An 11,814-nucleotide genomic window follows, 5' to 3' on the forward strand; every position below is an offset into this window, starting at 1 on the left:
GATTTGGAATTTAACTTGTACAACCTGCTCTGTGTTTTGAGAATGTTTTTGTACACAGATCCATTTCTTTCTACTTGATTTTTGACGGTTCAAGGCATTGTTAAATCATTGGACCAAGCATAAATCGTTGCTTGGAGAGGGTTCTCTTCCTGAAAAATAGGGTGATTATTGTAAAGTTTTTTGTTCCACCCGGAAGGAATAAGGTATAGTGAAATCCTTAGGTGGTTGAGCTAAGGCAAGGACGTAGACTGGGGTAAGTCGAACCTCGTAAAAGTTGTGGTGTCACTTTCTTTCCCTTACTCTCTTTTAAATTTCAGCAAAGATATAAACTGCATGGATATTATAATTCTTTTAATTATAAAAACAACGTACATTGGAAATTAAATCAATCTACGTCTAATTTGTTCTTGGGCTTGCGGAAATTGAAAGAGAGAACGATGGTTAATCGATATTTTGCATAAACCGTAAGGGAGTATGTTGATTGGTTAATAACCCAAAACCTATTAGATGAAGGTCTATTTAAATTCTGATCTTGAAAAAGAGTTTGGATGATAGTTTAATTTGGGGCATAAGAAACCATTATTTGAGTTTTAAAAAATTTAAAATTTTTACCGTTAACAGTGTTTAGATGACTGAACTTTTGGGTTCAGTCTTCTGAAGTTCCTTAAAACTTTGAAAAATTGAACTGGACACAGGGTCAGACGTCTGAAGCATAAGTTTAGACTTTTGAAGTTCCTGTTTAGATGACTGAACTAACCATTCAGACGTCTGAATGTGTTCTGCCTGTTCCGTGTTTCAAAAATAAAATCTCCAGTCTTTTGAATTAAATCTTTAGACTTTTAAAGAAATTTTTCAAAACGTCTGAAGTAAAACTTTAGTTGTCTGAGGTGCTTCTTCAAACATCTGAGGATTCTCCTCAGTCGTCTGGATAGACCACTTTCAGAAATTTCAATTTTGTTTTCAAAAGTTTTTTTTGCTCTCTTTCTTTGATTAAATTTAAAACATTTTCCAAGTGTAGTCACCCTAATTTTTACCAAGCCTTTTTGAAAAGACCTGGTGTAATAAAGTTGACTTTAAGTCTAATTAGAGTCCTGATTGTTCCAATTTTGAGTCTTTTTAATAACTAGAGTCCCATTCTAAAATCTCAATTATCTCAAGATGGTCTTACAATTTAGAGTCGAGTCTGGATATTCTAGGAAAAGCTTCTTGAGTCCTTCCTACTATAGTTATAAACTGAATTTTTCATAAGATTTATTCGCAAAATCATATTGAACTGAGAACCCCGAATTTCAAAAATTTATCCTTCCCATTTTTTCAAAAATTAATAACACTAATAAGTCCCAAAAGTTCAAGTCGAGTCTTGGTGTGCTAGGAAATTTTCGTTCTTTGAGTCAAATTTCGAAATTAAGCAATGTGTTGTTAAAAGTTGAGCTTAAATGTTTAAATGACCCTTTCAAACTTTTAATGAGATTTTAATTGAGTGAGTACTTTAATTTAAAAATCGGGTTTCTGTTTAGATGTTAAATTTATGCTTCAATCACTAGGTTCTTTTAGGACAAAATTGGTCAACATGTTTGATCAAAATTGGTCAATTTATTTGATCAAAATTGGTCAACATTAGGGGTACATGCATCATTCATTCAAGGAAGGCAGGTGTGCACACATGCACACACAGACTTTTAAACATACTAAAAGGAAAGTTGTAGGCATACATAGGGAAATAAAACACAGCTAATAAGATGTACAAGTTAATGTTGCAGGAAAGAATTCCCGGGGTACATACAGGATACGTTAGCCAAAAAGAAAGCTAAAAAATCAAAAAATATAAATACAAAATAAAAATCAAAATGCAACAAGAAAATGTCTTGCCCTCCACTCGTGGGCTGCCACCTGGAGCCTCCAAGTTTCTTGCGCACAAAAGCAACAACAATGAAAATGGAAAGTGAAATCACGTAAGAAGGAATTATTCCCTAACGGTTCGTTAATGGAGGAATCGGTCGGAATAATCCACGTTGGAAGAGAGGAAGTGGCGCCTAGCACACTGCAAAGAAACCTCAGGGAATACAACTACACCCTGCCCAAATTGAGAGAAGATTGAGCTTGTGAGAAAGAAAGAGTAAGATAGAATTCAGAACAAGGAAAACTTTGCCAAATTGCAGAGAGAAGAGAAGTAGAAAGCTTAGAAAACTTCTGCAAAAATTAGAAACAAAAAAAACAGAGAGAAAGAAGTTAAGAGCTAGAGAAGCTCTGCGGAGGCTGAGAGTCAGAAAAGAAAAAACTCAAAGCGAAAACTCTGAAAATTTTGAAAGCAGCAAAGACACCGCAAAAGTAGGGAGGTAGAGTACAGAGAGCTCACCACAAAGATAAGGAATTCCGGACGTACATACTCATATAGAGAAGGGAGAAGAAGATAGGAGAAGGAAAGGAGTTGGGTAAGAATCTAAGATCTATCCTTCTTGTTTTGTTCAAGTCCGTACAATTATTGCCTGTGTGAGTGTGAGTGCAAGTTCCCCCTCCCTGAATCTCTGAACCAAACCCCTGAAACTAGACCTTGAGCTCCAACCCTAAGCCCAAACTTTGTTTAAAACCTTCAAACCCACTTTGTTTTAAAAATGCCCCCGGCCCATTTTTATTTTAAACCAAACCCTTTTTAAAATAAAAAAAAAAAATATGCCCCCAGTCTAGTTTTTTTATCAGAGCCCATTTTGAACATTTGAACCCAGACCCCTTTTCAAAATACCTCAAGCCCGTTTCAAAATTTTAACAACCCAACCCATTCTCAAATTTAAACCTATTTTTAAAATTCAACTCTAGGCCTTGTTTTTAAAATCCAACCAAAGCCCAAAAACCTTTTTAAAACACTCAAGCCCGGTTCACTTTTAAAATACCCTAAAGCCCATCACATTTTAAAATAAATCCCCCCAAGCACATTTTAAAACTAATCTAAGGCCCAACTTTCTAAAATAAACCTCAAGCCCATTTCTAGACTTAACCCAGAAGCCCATTTTAAAATTCAAATTCCAAAACCCATTTTTTGAAAATAAACCCTAAGGCCATTTTCTAAAACCCAAAGCCCAATCCGGTTCCAACTCGCCCTAGTCCTCATGTGACAACCCCCACGTGACTAGGCCCCCCTGAGCCAACAAGCTTGACTCGGGATAAACTGAGTTCCCAAAGTCCTGGGTTGACTCGCATGAGTCAACCCTGTCACCCACTCATTGGGTTGAGACGATTCCACTTGTCTTCAACCCGAGACCGACAAAGCAAACCCTAGCCCCAATTCCCAAATTGCAAAACATAAGCAGCATTATTTAGATCTTGTACATCATTCATCGATAAAAAACAATAATAATAAAAAGGGGAAGAAGGTTCAAAGATACTTAGCTTGTGTTTTTGTCTTCAAATGGCTTGATCAATTGAACCTCCCTCTCAAATCTTGTAATCGACCTTACTCTTAGGACCACCCTTTGGTGTTTGGGTCATAAACTCCAGCTTCACATCTTGGAAGGATACAAGGAGTTCGAGGAAGTTTCGAGAGGAGACCTAGGGTTTGGGTCGCATGAGATTCGTAGAAAACAGAGGTAGAAAATAGAATCGAAAGAGAAAAGAGAGATCAATGAAGAGAGTGGGTTTTGAAGGGAGATTGGGGTTTCTGAAGACCCTCATTGAAAAACAGAAGACGGAGAGAGGAGAGGGGGAAAGAGAAGATTGAAGTTGCAGAAACCATTAGGGTTTCTGAGCCTGATTTGTTGAGAAGAGAATAGAGAGAGGTAAGTTGTGAGGAGGAGGTAAAGGCTTCGTCTTCAGAGTTGTAGAGAGAGAATGAGAAAGAGAGCAAACAAATGGAATTTAAGAGAGCAAAAATGAGAGAACCAAATTTTTTTGGTTTAAATATGTTCACCCTCAAAACCGTTCGATTGGAACACGTGGCTTCACCTTGAAGGTCCGATTAAGAGAGTTACGTGGCCTTCTAACCGCCCTCGGATCGTCATCCCTATTAACGGTTGAGATCCTCGCGTCAGAGAGCAATTATTGCACCTGTCCTCTCTGCATCAGTGGCTCATAGAGAGCCGTTGGATCCTCGCCCACCCTGGACGACTCCGATCTAGTCAATAACAGTAATCCTAATGAGCTCCTTCCCCTGCCATTCGATCCCCCATGCATCAACGACCAAGATCGTTGCGTCAGAAGCAACGATGGTCGTCCACCTACTTCTCCATTCATCAGGCGACACGTGTCGTTGTTCCCTGGCATCATTAATGTGGGAGGGCATCTTCTTTCTCAGCCGTCAGATCTTCTCCTTTAGGAATAGTTCAGATCGCTTCACACCAGTCGTCCTGACACGTCTCGCCCTCGTCGTTGGATCGCCGCTCTCATCAACTGTTAGCATGCCCCCTATGCTAGAAATCATCATGACGCCAGTTCCTCTGCCTATGGCTCTATATGTGTCATCCTTCTCACCCGCACAATGCCAATGTGACGCGGCTTCTCCTCAACCCTCTGATCCACGTCTCTCACGGACGCTCAAGATCACGCCACGTGGGCAAACCATACCGCACACCTACCAGTCTCTCAAGCGTTGACACGTGGCACGGTTTCAAGCCAGCCGGTCTTGACCCGGACCTTAAAACCAGTCTCCCTCAGACTAGTCAAAGTTGAACTGGTCCACCCCCTGAATCGGATTGATCTGGTTCTTCTTATTTTCTTTATTTTATGTATATTTCCAAATAATTCCTTTTAAAAATGCATAAAATCCATAAAAAACATATAAAAATTCAGAAAAATTCCCAAAATTCCAAAAAACCTAAGAATTTCTAAAAAAGATGTTTAGGCTAGTTTTCATGGGTTCAAAATAAATTCGTACATCAAAATCACATACATGCACGCGTGTTCATCCATACAACTACACTCCTGCAATCATAAACTTATTCACAAATTCATGCACACACATGCATACATGCACACATCTACACATCCACAAACTCACATAGTTACACATTCACATACATACATACATGTACGTAATACTCTCATACACACATGCATGCACTCAACACCTTGATACACACACATTCACTTAGTCATGCACGTACATGCATGCATGCATTCGCTCTTAAACACACATACTCTTGTTACATGCACACGTGCCCATTCATACAAGTTCACACACATGCTCATGATACATGCATGCATGCATTCACACTCATGTTACATGCATGCATACATCCATATGTATACAACACATTCACATACTCATGCACATGCATACATACGTTCATACATGCACCTATGTCCACGCATACCCATAGTCATGCATTCATGCATGTGCGTACACTATACTCACACCACCCACATGCACACACATTTATGCATGTGCTCATCCATGCATGCACCCACATTCACATCCATGTGCACAACTCACGCACATGCCCACATCTCATGCACATGCACACACATTTATGCATGTGCTCATCCATGCATGCACCCACATTCACATCCATGTGCACAACTCACGCACATGCCCACATCTCATGCACATGCACACACATCCATGCACTCAACATCCATGCTCGTGCCCGTAGACATACTCTGAACCCATTGGTCTCGACCAAGACCGTAAACTAGTTTTTCCCCGAACCGGTCAATGTTTGACCGGTTCCCCTCTCCTGAACCTGTTGGCACTGGTTTTCTTCATTTTATTTATTTAGTATCATTTCAATATTTGAAAAATTCAAAAAAATCCACAAAATTTTTAGAAAACTCCAAAAAAATATTGTCAAACTTTGACTTCCATGGTTTTTGTTTTAATTTTATTTGGGTTATTTTAAGGTTCAAGAAGAATATCAAAAAATCACAAAAATGTTTTCACACTTAGAAAAATCACAAAAATATTTTTTTTAGGTCCAGAAAATCATTTCCATCTCGAACAAAATTCCAAAAACCTGGATCTAGCATCAACAATAAGAAAATAAAATAAAAATATACAGCATGCTAATATCGAATAAGGATTTCAAATGTAAAATTTGAGAAAAAAAATTTTATTCTACACATTTTATTGAAATTTTTTAAAACATATATAGTTTTTAAACAATATATATTATGATAAAATGTATATGTAATTAAAGATCACTTGCATTTGTTAGATCATTTTTTGAGTAATAAAATAAATTTCCATGCTAGTAAAAACTATTTGTATTTTTTTGATGTTTTGGCAATTCACACACACACACACACACACACACACACAAATATATATATATATATATATATATATATAATTATACTAATAATAGTTTAGTTATTGGTGTTTATATATTTTTAATTATAATATTTGAATAACAATATCGGTCTAGCCAATTTAAAAACTGTTACGACATCGAGGAGCTTGCAATAAAGAGGCTAGGGTCATGTTATCCTAGTATTGCACAATAGCTTAAAGTTGTGAAGTCTGGTGTCCCCAACTCTTCTTGTACTCATGAAATATAGTGATAAGTCCCCCATGGGGCAAGCTCCTATATGGGCTACGAAACTAAAAATATCAGATCTCATGCAATCCAAGTGAACATAATGACTTTGAAACCTCATTTATGTTTTCAAATTTTACTTTGTTCATTTGTATGATTTATGCTAATTCCTTGCCCATCTTGCATACTCTCTCTCTTTCTTAATTCAGGATCTCTTAGGCATGTATGTGTCTAAGAAATCCCATCTCATCCCTAGTCCTGTTGCATCCTCCAATTCTAAATCCTAAGTATGGATATGCCAAAATCTCAACAAGGTGAGGAGTCTTACATTGTTAATTAAAAATTTGAAGCATTGGAGAAAGCAGTGGAAGAGTTGGCTGTTGAATAAAGCTAAGGCACTTATGAACTATACATGTTTCTTCCGCTATCGGAGGCACCTCCATCCATAATCCTCCTAGCACAAGTCGTTGACCAAGCTAAACAAGATACCAAGATACCCCCGTGGAATAGAAAATGTCTAAGGGTGAGCAAGTGAAAAATAATAGGGAATGCATGGATTTCATTGAAGAACAACTAAGAGCAGTCTAGAGCCTATAGGATGTGGAGGTAGTAGAGTTCGAAGATCTATGCTTATTTACTAACTTAAGGATCCCTCCCAAGTCTAGAATGCCTCATTTTGACAAATATGATGGAACTAGGTGCCTAAAGACCCATATGAAAATATATGCAAGTAATATGACACTTTATTTTGAGGATAAGAAGCTACTCATTCACATCTTTCATGAAAGCCTCATAGGTCCAGCACTGAAGTGATATACCTCGTTGGAAAAAGATAGCATACAAAATTGGAAAGACCTAGCCAAAAAGCCCTTGAGGCAATACAAGTTTAACCTAGATGTCGCTCCCAACCGTCTTAACTTGCAAAACATAGAGAAGAAGACATCAAAGATCTTCAAGGAGTATGCACAAATAGTGGAGAGAGTTAGCAACTCCCTTGATTGTTAGAAGAAAATTCGGTGCATCTTTTTGTAGGAACTTTGGAAGGAATCTATTAAGAAAGATTGTTGGGACACAATAGGACTAATTTTACAAATGTTGTATAAATAAGTGAGAAAATTGAAAGGGGTTAGAAGTCTGAAAAAATGGTGGATTATATAGTGTTGCGACCATTTTAGCCACCAAAAGAGGAAGAACCAACCTATGAAGAAAAGGTTGAATAAATTTGTGTTATTAATCATGGGGAAGCAGAAGGACAAGACAAGATTACAACTCATTCATCAATTTCAGCACTAACCCACTGCACATCCTCACTTTTCAATCCATCCTCAACCATACATTTTCCTAGCACAATTCTCAAATCTAGGACCTCTATATCAATCTACCCTAACAGTATAGAATCTATGCTCGACACCATCCAACAAAACCCATTAACAAAAATCATATACCATTAGCTAGCCTCCCAAGGCAAGATTACTCCGGTACCTCTAATTGTACGACCATCTTCAAAGTGGCACAATTTCATGGTATCTTATAAGTGTCATATGAATGCCCCTGGTCACCCCATAGAAAGGTGCATAGCAATAAGGCACTAATACAAGATTTAAAAAACGCCAAAGGTCTTGCACCCCCAAACAACTCACGGAGGAGGCATGAGTGTGAGGATTGAATCGCCACTAGACTTCAAAGGCTCCTTAATAAACATGATCGAGTATATAGTCAAAGAATCCCAGGAAGCGGAACTTGGAAATCATTTGATAGGGTCAACTAGCGAAGAGAAAAGGGTGGAAATTATTGAACAAAGGATGGCTCAGTTGTTAGTCATTTTTAGGGAAAGTGACCTCGGTGAGGATCCTATTATAAAGGCATTATAGCAAGATAGCATTGCCAGTCTGGAGAAAAGGGTCGAGGTTATGGAAAAGACTTTGGAAGAGTTTTTAAAGGCCATTAAAGGGAAGGATCCTACTGACAACCTAGTCAGCCCTTTGGTCACTCACACAATCCCAATCCACCCACCCTCATCAAGCCAGGAGCCATCGTCTGCACACCAAGTCAATCCTCTTTGTTCTCAGCCTGCTATGGAGCAAACATGCCAGGTTCCCTCAGCCTCCTTTATATAGACTTTAGTGCTTAAAAGAAAGGAATGCAAGATAGCCCATGGTATATTCCACTAGGGCAAATAACACTCCCAAGGTTCAGAAGTCTTGTCGAGAGTTCACTCCATTGCCCATCTCCTTAACAAAGCTCTTCAAAAATCGGCCGCCTAAGGAAAAATGGTACCTATCCTTGTTGAAGGTCTGGCTCCACATAAAGAGGTCTCTGAATGTCCGAATTTGTCTTCTTTCCTAGGCGATTTTCTCGTTAAATAGGTCAAAATTCGTCTTCTGATTTATGTTCTTTTTTCACACCTACAATTTCTTCTCTAAAATTTTCATTTTGGAGAGAGATTTCAAAGTAGAAAACTGACTCATTGTCAACATCTCGGCAGCAAACTTTAGCATATGCCAAATAGAATCGATTAAGTCAAAATTGGAGCATTTTCAGCCTAATCAAGCAACAACAATCGCAGTGAAATTGAGATCTTCCAAGATCTTGGTGCAGGCGAGGTGGAGGAGGAACCCATTGAGGTACAAAATGCCTTTGGATCTCATGACCTCTTTCTTGATCTTAAAGATCTCATCGTTCGTAAAGGACTTGTGGAGGGAGACGAGATGGGACATGATCTTGGAAGTGTTGGAGGCGATGCTTCCGAAGGTCGCCAGCTTGTCCAACTAGAAAATGCCATTAGGACAAGGTGAATAAAGCATATTCAACATGTGGTTTCAAAGCCTAAGTTTGTGCATGCAAGCTGTTTGACAGAATTCCTCAGTGAAGTATGGAGGTGAATATAAATAGTGGTAAGGAGATCATGGAAGGGCAAAGATGTTATACTTGACTTTATTCGGAGAACATGGGTGATGATGCCAATCTCAAAGATGTGTTAGATAAGAAATGGAAAATGTATTCAAACATATCCTTATTTTTTTAAAAAAATTTATTAAATTTATATATTTTAATGTACTTCTAAAAAAATAAAATATTTCATTCCATTATCATATAACTTTATACTAAATATGAGCATGGAAATGAAAATGAGAATGATCATTTCATTCTAGTGTGATTCTATGTTTGCAACCAAACATTGGAATGGCAATGGTCATTCCATTCTATTCCTCAGTCCATTACATTCTTCAATCCATTCCATTCCTATTTCATTTCATTCTTACATATCAAACATAATTGTTACCCTCAGAGCCACACGAAGGATTCTACAAAATAAATCCTTCAAAAATCCTTTATGATAATGTTGTAAGCATGGACCAATGATATTGCAAGAACCTCAAACAAATGGGACCAAAGTGCCATGAAAAATGTCTTGGACATTCACCAATATGGAAACAATTTCAAATCTAATGTTGATATTATTCACAAAAATGGCGATTTACTTTATAAAAGGTGTGCTTAAGAGGTCATTTAGGGGCCTTAGCTGGTGATCTGTTTCCCTCTCGACGATGAAGCTTATCCCCTATCATCTCACAGGCCGACCTTGACCCTTGTTATTTTGAGGTCATATCTAGTATTCAGAATTTGTCTCGATTTAATACTACTCTCGCGGTCCGCACTGAAGTAGTGCTTTACAGGGATGTCTAGTCAACTACTGCGCCTTAACGCATTTCAGAGAAAAGTAGCTAGCTCTGAATTCAAGTGGCATTTCACCCCTAAACCACTACTCATCCACTGATTCTTCAAACATCAGTCAGTTCGAACCTCCACTTAGTTTCACTCAAACTTCATCTTGGTCATGGATAGATCACCTAGGTTCGCATCCATAAGTAGTGACAATTGCCTTATGAAGACTCGCTTTCGCTATGGCTCTAAGGAGTTTCCATAACCAAGCCACTGTCTATGAGTCGCCGACTCATTCTTCAACAGACACGTGGTCAGAGCCTTGGGCTCTTCACACTGCTTGGGAGCTTACGGTTTCATAGTCTATTTCACTCCCCGATGGGGGTTCTTTTACCCCTTCCCTCACGGTACTACTTCGCTATCGGTCACCCAGTAGTATTTAGCCTTACAAGGTCTTCCTTGCTGATTCACATAGGATTCCACGCGCCCCATGCTACTCGATACCTCCATCTAATGCCTCCATGATCTAAGAGACTATGATAAGCTATTTTGACATGTTCAATAATGAAAGACAATAAACAGATTGGAGATGCTTGTATTCTAGTATTCTTTTTCCTTAAATATAAAAGCTATATAAATTTAAGCAGTGTGCTTAGCTACTTCTTTAAATTTTATGTCTCTTTTACATGTCAAATGACTAAAAGAACCAAGTTTTTTTATTGATGTCGGTGGTTGGATACATTAAGAGAAAAAAAGAAAAAGATAGTAGCATTTCCATTTCTATTTTTCTAACATTAATCAATGATATAAATCGACCAGCTTATGTTTTTTTATCTTTTTTTTTTTTTTTTTTTCGCAAACTATCTTTCTACTTCCATTGAGGTGTGGTTGTCACAATGATGGATATTCTCACCCTCCCTATACATGTAGTCTTGAAAGGAAAACTTTGAAATGAAGAAGTATCATTTATACAACATGAGCAAATCAATGTTCCTTGTGATAAGAATCCATAGCCCGCTCCATGCTTTTAGAGTCCGCTCCATGTTTTTAGTTGTCTAATGTTGCCTCTTTTCACTTACTTTGCTAACGGATTCCAAATATGTAGGTTCATACTATAAAATTATTTCACATATTCAACTATGTTTACAAAGTACCTTTATTAGTTTGTGTTACGGGCAAAAAAATTTTAATTTAAAAATTAATTTTTAATTAAAATATTAACAATTATGAGTGTAAAATTAATTTAATGAATTATATTTTATTTTAAAAGAATTTCGAATCTTTATAACTTTATGATCTTCTACTCTTTATCATTTTCTAGACAATTTTCGGTGTCTTTCCATAACTTCCTTGAGTCCTCTTAAATTTTATAATCTCTTATATAATATCCAAAAAAGTAAAAGTTGTCGAGATGAGAATACTTAAATGGATGAGTGGTATAACATTGAAAGATAAATTAAGGAATGAACATATTCATGGTAAGTTAGGTATAATTCCTATAGAAAATTAGATAAGAGAGGGACGACTTAGATAGTATGGACACTTGCAACGTAAGCCTTATAATACCCCTATGAGGAAGTGATTTAGTTACTGTGGGATGATTTAGTTACTGTGGGGTGTAGTAAAAAGGATAGAAATAGACCTAAAATAATTTGAGAGATAGTGAGTAAGGATTTAATATCTTTAA

The 11,814-nt window shown here is 37.4% G+C and overlaps 1 long non-coding RNA gene across 1 annotated transcript; it reads left to right on the top strand.

The window, feature by feature from the left end:
- The first annotated feature begins 8,206 nt into the window (after positions 1-8,206).
- LOC131153081 (uncharacterized) lies at positions 8,207-9,556 on the top strand. The gene is made up of 2 exons (XR_009136159.1): positions 8,207-8,830; positions 8,950-9,556. It is a non-coding gene; the product is annotated as an uncharacterized LOC131153081 (long non-coding RNA).
- The last annotated feature ends 2,258 nt before the right edge of the window (positions 9,557-11,814 follow it).

The sequence above is a fragment of the Malania oleifera genome, chromosome 4, assembly GCF_029873635.1.
Source record: "Malania oleifera isolate guangnan ecotype guangnan chromosome 4, ASM2987363v1, whole genome shotgun sequence".
NCBI lineage: Eukaryota > Viridiplantae > Streptophyta > Magnoliopsida > Santalales > Ximeniaceae > Malania > Malania oleifera.